Source organism: Montipora foliosa, chromosome 6 (genome assembly GCF_036669935.1).
Source record: "Montipora foliosa isolate CH-2021 chromosome 6, ASM3666993v2, whole genome shotgun sequence".
NCBI lineage: Eukaryota > Metazoa > Cnidaria > Anthozoa > Scleractinia > Acroporidae > Montipora > Montipora foliosa.
This window is the reverse complement of record NC_090874.1, coordinates 38,918,295-38,928,294: the sequence shown is the minus strand read 5'-3', so window position 1 is coordinate 38,928,294 and position 10,000 is coordinate 38,918,295. Positions and strand designations below refer to the sequence as shown.

Genomic DNA, 10,000 nt, shown 5'->3' with positions numbered 1-10,000 from the left:
CACAGTAGGGATATTTGACGTCTTTTTGTATTGAAGTCATTTTACTACTTTATTCTTTTTGTTGTTAAATGCCAAAGTTGTTTGAAAATCAAGAAATTTGTTCCCCTAAAAGGGCATTTATGTGACTTGGCTCACGGACAGGGGTGCAGGAGGAAAAACAATAAAATAAAAGGGTTAACGAGAGAGAGAGAGAGAGAGCCATAGGCACTTTTGTAAGGTAAAACGGGCACTTTCGTAACGAAAAAAGGGCACTTTTGTAACATAGGGAACTTTTGTAACCTTGGAATGGAACTTATGTCACGTCCACAGGGCACTTTTGTAACAAACGGGCACTTGTTTGCTTCTGTATGTATATATGCTTTACTCTTATTATATAACCTGCTCTTTACAATGTCGAATCAAGAAATCAAGAATTAAGTTGCTTGTAGGAAATAATTTATTTATTGATTACCATTTATTACATAATAGACAATGAAGACAAACGGGGTAAAAATCCGTCATAGTTAGAGGACCAATCCAAATCGAATGGTCCAATTTTAAGCTGGAATTTCCTGTACCGCGGAAGTTGACTTAAAGCAGTGAAGTGCTCCTTCCAGAACCTAGCTAAATTAGCCCGTGTGGTGGTTGAGCATTAACACAAACTACTAAAGGAAAAATGCACTGAGGACGAAATAAGTTGTAATTTACCTCAAAAACAAACTTCCGTGCAAAAAAGACGCATTGTGTACGTAAAAACAACACGGCACTTTAATCTTATTTTAGAGCTAATACATGATATTAAATCCAAGGCAACAAACACAATCAGTTGGGATGCTTGATTCAAGTCAGTAAATATGTATACGCTTCGTGCATTTGTCCACACCGGGAATCATTTATCACCTGGAGAAATGTATAATTCAACTTCACGTCATTTTATGTTCCCACTGGTTCAATGTAGTTTTTTACTGTAATTACTTTAATTTTGGCTTTAATTTCTGCTTTATTAGGCGACATTTTTGCAATAATCTAAGCAATCTGACACGTGGAGATTTCGAAAAACGTGCCGTTAACTTCCTTCAAAAGGACCCTACCCAGCCTTTGCCATTTTCGATGCCATCAAAATTGCGAAAATAGTGTGGCAAAGTAAAATCTTATTTAAATTCTTTTATTAGTGTTACTTGAAGTCTGTTTAATTGCAACAAGCAGTTTCAGAGTGATCACATTCGTTTCTACACGCTCTACGCTAGATATAACAGCCAAATTTTTAGCGTGTAAACAAAACAAAGGCGTGGCTGGCTAGGGCCCTTTAACTAAGGCACCAATTTAGTAGAGGTGAACGATCTAACAAATGAATCTCAGCATTATCTTACCAGGATCAACACCTGGTTTTACTCATCATAAAAGCCCGTGTTCAGATATTTTTGATTTGCAGAAGCCCGTAGAACATCGGAACTGGAACCAAGAAACCATTTGTTTGATGACTAACAACTAAGAATAACGTCTTTGAAAAGTCCGATTCAAAAGACTCTTTGCTTCTAACAGAATCGCAACTATACACCATTTGCCCTCGATCAGGATTCAAGATAAATTTTATTAGTGCCACTTTAAAGTAAATAAGTTAACAAACAGGCCTGAATTATTCTGAAATTTTCAATTTCAATGACTATCGACTGCACTATAGGATTAAAGTATTTAATTTGCGTCACAATGAAAATGTATTGGGGTAAATGTATGCCTCTTTTAAGGTGGCTTACTACAGTTTTAATGGATTATAACAGCCCAACTTCTAACTCTTTTGAAATATGTCCCAGGATGTTTTTCCTTTCTCTATTTACTGTTTGCTTAAGTCTTTTGCCATTCTATGTGAAAATTGAACAATTAAATGTAAACAAATGGCCAAAATGAACGACCGAGTACCTAAGGAGAGACTGGGCACTAGTAGTTTAAATCACGTTTTTCTCAACATCTACCCGTATAACCCCCCTCAAAATTTCAGGAATAATAAATTGCCTCTGATTCAGCATTCATGCAAAGTAAAATAAAAATCTGTAAGGCATATTTTTCGCAAACTAAGAAAATGTGAAATCAAAATTTGCAAAAAAATCTACCTTACAGATTTTTATTTTACTTTGCATGAATGCTGAATCAGAGCCAATTTATTATTCCTGAATTTTGAGGGGGGTCATATGGGTAGATGTTGAGAAAACCGTGATTTAAACTACTAGTGCCCAGGCTCTCCTTAGGTACTCGGTCGTTCATTTTGGCCATTTGTTTACTTTTAATGGTTCAATTTTCACATAGAATGGCAAAAGACTTAACCAAACAGTAAATAGAGAAAGGAAAAACATCTTAGGACATTTTTCAAAAGAGTTAGGAGATGGGCTGTTATCATCCATTAAAACTGTAGTAAGCCCCCTTAAAGGCCTTTTAATCTGACTATTTTTCGCTAAATTGGAAACACTTTCCAGTGTATTTTACCTTAAAGAGGCGCTAATGAAATAAAGTTATTTGGCGTTCTCGCAATGAACAAGCAAATTTTAAAAAGGTGCAACTTAATGAACTTCACACGAAATACTAGTTGTCTCTAGCATACTATGTAACACTGGTCAGTGTAAAATGCAGACTGCAGACTGCAGACCGGGGGTAAAATGCAGACTAAGGTTATAACGTAACTGTTGAAAAAGCCCAAACCCATTAGAAATGCTAACAATTAAGCCTAAATATTGTTTTAGGCCTAATTAGGCCTAAGGTTAGCATTTCTAAGGGGTTTGTGCTTTTTCAACAGTTACGTTATAACCTCAGTCTGCATTTTACCCCTGGTCTGCAGTCTGCAGTCTGCATTTTACACTGACCGTATGTAATACCGTATTACATGAAATTTTCGCGACACGTTAATTTCGAAATTTAAGTGACGCAAAAATTAAATGTTGCGAAAATAACATGATGTGAAAATTAATTGACTCACATTATGTCAATAACTAAAACAGCGACTTTATTACACACGTTTATAGCAACCATTTTGAGCTGTTCTGTGGTAATGTCCTGGTCCTCTCCATCGCTACTGCTTTCCGTCTCCACTCCAGGTAGCACTTCTTTTGTACAATCCTCAAACTGTCCAGTTACTGGCTCCTTGAGTGTGTCTCACTCAAAAACGCGAAATGAAAGTGAGTCAAAATGCAAAATTTTCGCAAAATTAAGGTGTCGGGAAATATGCGAACCTCAAAATCGCGAAATTAACGTGTCGCGAAAATTTCATGTAATAAGGTATTATAACCTCAGAACAGCAAGTATAATTTTCATGATTTTTTGACTATTATCTTTGTTCAAGCAGGTTTTGAAGTGCTAAAACCTCGGAAACGATGACAATCTAAAAAAGGTTTCATCCAGGAAGCTATATTTCGGAAGTTTCACCTTAAATTGCACATACTTTTCAATCATTTTTGTTTGGCCGAAGACAGAAGAAAAGAAAAAGAAAAATTTTATATTTTCTTATGGCACAGCTTATCACCTTAAGTGAAAACAAAACTGATCAGTAATCACGTTATCAAAAAAGAAAGGTAATACTAGTAATAAATGTATCTGAAATCTGCCGTGGAAGCGTTTCCAGTCATGCCCCCAGATCACTGTTGTATGAAGCGCAACGACTGTAAAGCATGCTTAAGTGACGTGCCTATAAGCGCTAAAAAGTCATACAGCAGAATAAGGTTACCCCTCACGCAAGGGGATCCTTCCCCCAATGTCCGTAACCCCCAAAATTTTATGACATGCGCAGAGTACTTTCCTGGAAAGACCGCTGTTTTCTGGAAATGCAGGCTGCTTTCGTTAATTGTTTACAACGAAAGTTGCGAAAAAAAATGTCAGCCAATGGGGCGAAGAAAATTTATCGGCGGGTAGTTTTCTAGTAAATATCAGCCGGCGAAGAAACTAAAATCAGAAGAGAAACCAGACGAAAACAGTTGTAGTGTTGGTGGTCAGGATTCAGCGGCAACAACTCCGGAAAGTGTCTTTCTCAAGTTTGCAAGCGAGCTTGCAAGGATCGACAAACTCTCTCGTGAATGTAAACGACTAACATCAGAAAATGCAGGACTCAAAAGGACAATCCAAACGCTTCGAAAAAGTATAGGTAAGCATTGGTTAAGGGAAACATGGGTAAATGTATAACTCAAGTCTTTTTTTTTTTTTGGAATTGGTATACTTATTATTACGGCTGCTTTGAGTGGGCTTCCCAACAAGGAAAATGTAAACAGACGCAAACTTTGGCATGAAACAACTGACCTGCATCCGGCCTGTTCATTCAGTACAGTTATAATTCCTTTTAAGGCTTTATAAGCTTGAGGTTGACAGTTAAGTTCAACTGGACCACAGAACGGACATTCATTGACATTTGAGTGAAACAACGTTGAATATTTTTAAAAATAATTTCACGACGAAAAGGCACGGAGCTTGTGAAAACCCTTTGTACATTTTTGCAGGTAGCTAGCTGGGTGAAAAACGTTAGCGTGTTCTCCTTAAAATGGGGTAAAACAAAGTTTTACTTTAGAGAGACTGAAACAAACGCCTTAAAACTATGTTTTAATAATTGACCGCTGTAAAAGGTCTTGTTATAATTTCCAGCGAATTTCGCAGCTGTTAATTAGTATTAATCCTGTGTTAATTCGCGAATTGTGCATCCAGACTTTGCTTTTATTTTGGACACTAAATAATGTAGCAGAGCTGAAAGAAACAAAGCATTTTCGATATATGCCAACACAGAAATTCTGTTAACGCAAAGAAACATTACTCGGAGGAAAAAAACGTGAAAAATATTTTTTAATGGCACAGTAGATGATTTTGTGCGGACCGCGGAGGAGTCCTTCTCATGTCGACTGCGATCTAAATTTACATTTTTAGACTTTTCTTACCTTTCTCTAGTTATTAATTTAAGCTTATTTTGAGTTCAAGAGGACAAAACCTTTACTTAGAGAACTGTGTAAATACCTTTCCAATTGATAAAAAAACCAATGTTCTCGACAGTGACAAATAACATTCAAAAGGTTGAAAGAAAGCATCAGTAAATAAAGTAGCCACATCTAAATGTAGAAAAGAGAGTTTAAGGCTCACACTTTTCAAAACGTGAAATTAATGAAATAATTTGTTTTCAAAGCCACATGTCAATAAAATTTTTGTGACTTTTTCCCTTGTTTTCAGTATTTCTGCGAAGAAGGAACAGTGATTTGAAGAAAGAGACTCTGACCCTACAAAAACAAGTTACAAAGCAAGACAAATTGTTGAAAACCACATCCTTGAAGAAAAACGACACAATAAAAAAACTAAGGGGGGCAAAATCTGTTGCAACAAAACTGAAAAACCAACTCAAACAAAAAGGAGATGTTTTAAACAGTTATTCTCTTGTGGATACATTTGCCCATGGCAAAAATGGAGCAAATCATAGGAGTGTAATGTTCATGGCTTGCATTAGATATTTACAACATGCATGTCTTTTATCTAACCAAAAGGCACCAATTGCATTACATTTAATTTTCAGTATTTTGTTTGATTGTAGTCCCCCAAAAAATCTGATTGTTTCCCCAACTACTTTGTCAGATTGGAATGTTCTTTTAGGGGAGGCAGACAAATTAATTCTGTGTAAAAGATTTGCAAACAGCAAATATGATTTTCATGTTTGGAGTGATGACTCTAACAAAGGAGGGGAGGAAAGGCACATTGTGGGGGTGCACACATGGTGCCATGAAACTAACAAGCCAAGGGCTTATGTTCTTGCTAACAGCATTGTAGCTAGTGGGTCAGGAAAACACCAGTCAGATGTCGATTTCCACATTGTTCATGACACATTTGGTATATCAAATGTCTCAGGGTTAGTTGGGGAGAATGCCTCTACCCAAAAGGGTAAATCAAATGGATTGATTGCAAACAACTCCAAACTATTTGGCAGGGAAATGTTTTTTGTGGGCTGTTACCCACACATACTTAATATAATGTTGCGAAGAATGTGCCAGGCTGGGTTTGGGGCAAAGGGTGATATGAACAACAACCACGTATTGCAATTATTATACAAGATATCCTGGCTCCACCATGAACGCCCAAGTCAGTACAAGGCAATGTATGTTTCACTGGGAATTTTAAGTAAAGAGCCACCCCTTCCATAGTCCTTTATTGACACAAGGTGGACATATTACCATGAGATGCTACAATGATATTTTAAGTATGGAAAAGCCTGTCTTCAGCTTGCAGAGCGTATACTAAAAAGGATGCCAAAGTCAGATAATCACTCATCAGTCTGGCAAAATGTCATCAAGCTGAGCTCCTGCCCAATGATCCAAGTGCAAATTAAATTCTTATTTGAATTTCTTGACAAGTTCATTATCCCATCTCTTAATTCATCACAAGCAAGTGACGAGGAACTTGGTTTTTCCAGTGGATATCTGGCACGACTATGGCCTGCAACTGTTCTCAAGCACAATGAAACACTCAGTCAAATGTTACTGTGTCCATCACTGTATTTTCCTTTAACAGAAGAGCAAGTGCAATTATCTTTGAAAGATCCAGCCGCTATTAAACACTTTTACCAGGAAGTGCAGAGGCCCATGTTGCAAGAAGCCCTGAAAGTAATTAAAGAACATGGTGCTGAGTGGTTATCCTTTCCCAAGCTGTTTGGAATGGGCGCTGATCAAAGATTCCAAAGTCCATTCTGGTCATCTGTTTTGAAGGTCCTTGACATACAATTTGTATCCACTGAAAGCAATCAAGGAAACGCATCTGAAAACAATGTAAAAGTTTATGGACACGATCTTCAGAGATTGGTGTCGAAGGACAGAAATGGGCTGGTTAAATGGGCCAATATTTGGGAGCTGCAGAAACCTCAACTTCTAACCGAGATTAAAGCAATGGCAACATCACCTGAAAGCTGTCTTATTAACAAAGACACCACACCACACCTTTTTGAATTTTATGCCAAGCACATTTTTAGCATTCCTGTGAACAATGTCATTGCTGAAAGACAGTTTAATCTATCCCAACTTTATCTTCATGATAACCTGTCAGAACTATCAAAACAGGCCTCTGTAACATTTGTCGAGAACACTATCCACAGTGGTAAAACTAATGGTAGGACCACTGAGACAGCAAAGCAGACACATGAACAGAGAATGAATGACTATGGGCAACTACTGACCACAGAGCTTCTCCAAGAGGCAAGAAAAAAGCTCAACAACATCAGGAAAGGTAGTGCAGTCAGTGCCCCACTTAGAGGAAAGGATGTCTATCCTAAAGCGTGGGAGGAAAAGAAACTGAACAAAGACACATCACTGACAATCCAGTCTCTTAAAGCTGAAGGTCGTAAGCTTGAACTTCAGTGGAAAGCTTCGACAAAAGGAACTGTAAATTTAGAAGAACAGAGGTCATTCAGGCCTACAACAATTGGATGGCATAGAGACACTGGACAGGTGCCACCTCTAATGCACCTTGCAGCACTTACGGTGTGGGATTATGCTGAGGAGCTTTCAACACATGACTTACCAGTGGAATGCCAGAAGTGCATCAAAAATCTTCCGCGTATCTTCCCAACCTCATCAGTTACTTCTGTGTCCACTTTGGATGTCCCCATGGATATGTTCATAACATCTGTCCCTGTTCATGAAGAATAAGACCTGACTGAGGGGTGGCTCATCAAAAAGGGGGAACTAACTTACATTTGAAAAGGTTAAAGTCAACTTATAGTCAATCTTCCTCACATGTGAACAGTATTTTTTAAGTTTTAACAGGGTTTTAAAAATTACATGTCAGTTGTGATCATCGCCAGTGAGATTTAAGAATTTTCATTGAAACTTCCGTAGTTTATTGCTGAAATAAAGCTATGATTTTTTTTACATTACATCACAGCATACAGTATTCGAAAACAATCAGTTGTTTCCTACATGTATGTGCTTTGCCTTTTTTTTTTCAGCTAATACTTTTTTTTGGAAAGATTTCCAGAAATTTTAAAGACTCAGACCATTCAAATGCCAGAAGTTACAAATAGGACTTCGAATGATCATTTCAGTCTCAGAAATATTGGTCATAGGTGACATAGATTGACTTTAATTGTAACGAATGAATCCATGGTCCCAGTTTCAGTGGGCAGAAATCACAGTCATGACTCATGCTACAACAAGAAACCTTAACTGAATATAAAGATGTGTAGGAAAATGTTATGTCATTGAAAGAATGACTTTAAATTTTTCTTTGAGTTTGAGTGTTAAAGCTTAAAATGAAGTCACTTTTCTTTGAAATACAGCAAATCACACACAGCCTGTGTTTGCTCTTGGTAGCATGAGCCCTTGATTGGTTAGTGAACATTTTAGGATAAATTACCCTAAGGCTAAATAAACCAGGGATATTGTCGTTAGGTGCTGTTTTCCAAGAATTTTTGATGTAAGATAAATGAATTGCACCTAACAAAAGTTTGGTATAGATCACTTTTGACTGTAAAAGCCAAAAGAATAATTTTAGTGACAGGAATATTTTTTTCCCCAATGCATGTAAAGTAAAGGCAAAAAGAGTTATTTATTTCAAGTGATATTAACCAAAAATATACACAGCTTTCAACTACCCAGGGTTTAATTATGAAGTTGATGTCAGTTGTAAATATTAGTAGGTACCAAAAACCGTGAACAATATTTTATTTGGTGTTACGAATTTTTTTATTAAGATGAGGTGCAGGATGGTAGATTTATTATCTCTTAATGGATCAGATCCATTTTATTCCTGTATAATTTGACGGTCCTAAAAAAAGACAGTCATAATATTGTGTTTAAAAATACACAATATAAGTTTGGTGAGACGAACGAGGTTTCAGACATGCCCTTGCTGATTGAACTGACATTCCAAAAAAACTTCAAACAAATAAAGATAGAGAAATTACATTGCCTTAACCTTTACATTCTTTGAGTTTAATTGTCGAAGAGCGTGACTATAACAGTAATGATATACCCTGACAAGCTATGATGAGCAGGTTCCCATTAGTAGTTGATGAATCGAAATTGCCACATTGTTTTGCCAAAGTACAAAATCTAGCAAATTAAGTGAGCGATTTGGTGCATAAAACTACTAAATTCTGTGTACTGTGTGCTCAAGGTTCACTGGTTTCCGATTTTCACTGTGTTTACCCTTACAACATTTTTATAAGTTAAGTGTTTAGTATCTGGTATTGTATTATTAGTGTTATGTATGTCGTCAAGGTTTGAAAATTAGAAAAAGTCATTGCGTACCTTGCCTGCAATCTTCTGTTGCCTTCCCTCAATTCGATCGAACAGCTCTCCAGCACGACACGATTCTTGACAACTCAGTTTGGCTACCTCGAGCACGCGTGAAGAAAAATGAAATAACTTCACAGGAACACAACGCAGAACTCCTAATGTTGACCCACTGACAAACTGAATGACTGGTCTTAAACATCACCGTCGCGAAATTTTTCTTCAAGCAGCAACGCACTGAACAGTGCGAATTCAAGTAAATAAAATAGGTACAGTATAAACTTAGGGGAAAGAATCGAAATTGAAAACGGTAGATATTTCGATCATGTACCATTCTTTAACCTTGCCTTTAACGGTGGCTGAAACTTCGCGTTTTAAAAAGATATTAAACAACATATTCCCCATAGCATTCTCGTTGAGCCGACCTTATCAGTCGTATTCATACTGCGCATGTCTATAATATTTGTGTTTTGATGTAAAGGTGCATTCTTGTTATTTGGATATTGCGACTATCCTACAACACAGAGTCACGTGACCAAGATATAATGCAAAATATTGTGACAAATTAATAATAACACCGATAACAAACTTTCTGCTAAGTTTCATGGCCATTGGACAAATACTTTCCTTCAAATAAAAATATGCCTTCTTTATGCGCTCCTGTGAAGTCTATACATTGCAATTCTGACTTGATGGCGGTGCAAATTGCGGCGTCTGTTTCCTAGAAAACACACCAGCACACAACTTCTTTACCCTGGCGAAAAAAAAATTAACACAGATAGCATTGCTGG

At 37.0% G+C, this 10,000-nt stretch overlaps 1 long non-coding RNA gene across 2 annotated transcripts; it reads right to left on the bottom strand.

Moving 5' to 3' along the window:
* Positions 1 to 6,474: 6,474 nt before the first annotated feature.
* Positions 6,475 to 9,568, bottom strand: LOC138009050 (uncharacterized). 2 transcript variants are annotated; one of them, XR_011124312.1, is made up of 3 exons: positions 9,225 to 9,568; positions 7,495 to 7,605; positions 6,475 to 6,735 (listed from the first exon to the last, which is right to left on the bottom strand). It is a non-coding gene; the product is annotated as an uncharacterized lncRNA (long non-coding RNA). The 2 variants fall into 2 exon arrangements; XR_011124313.1 differs by having other exon boundaries at positions 6,475 to 6,711.
* Between the last annotated feature and the right edge of the window lie 432 nt (positions 9,569 to 10,000).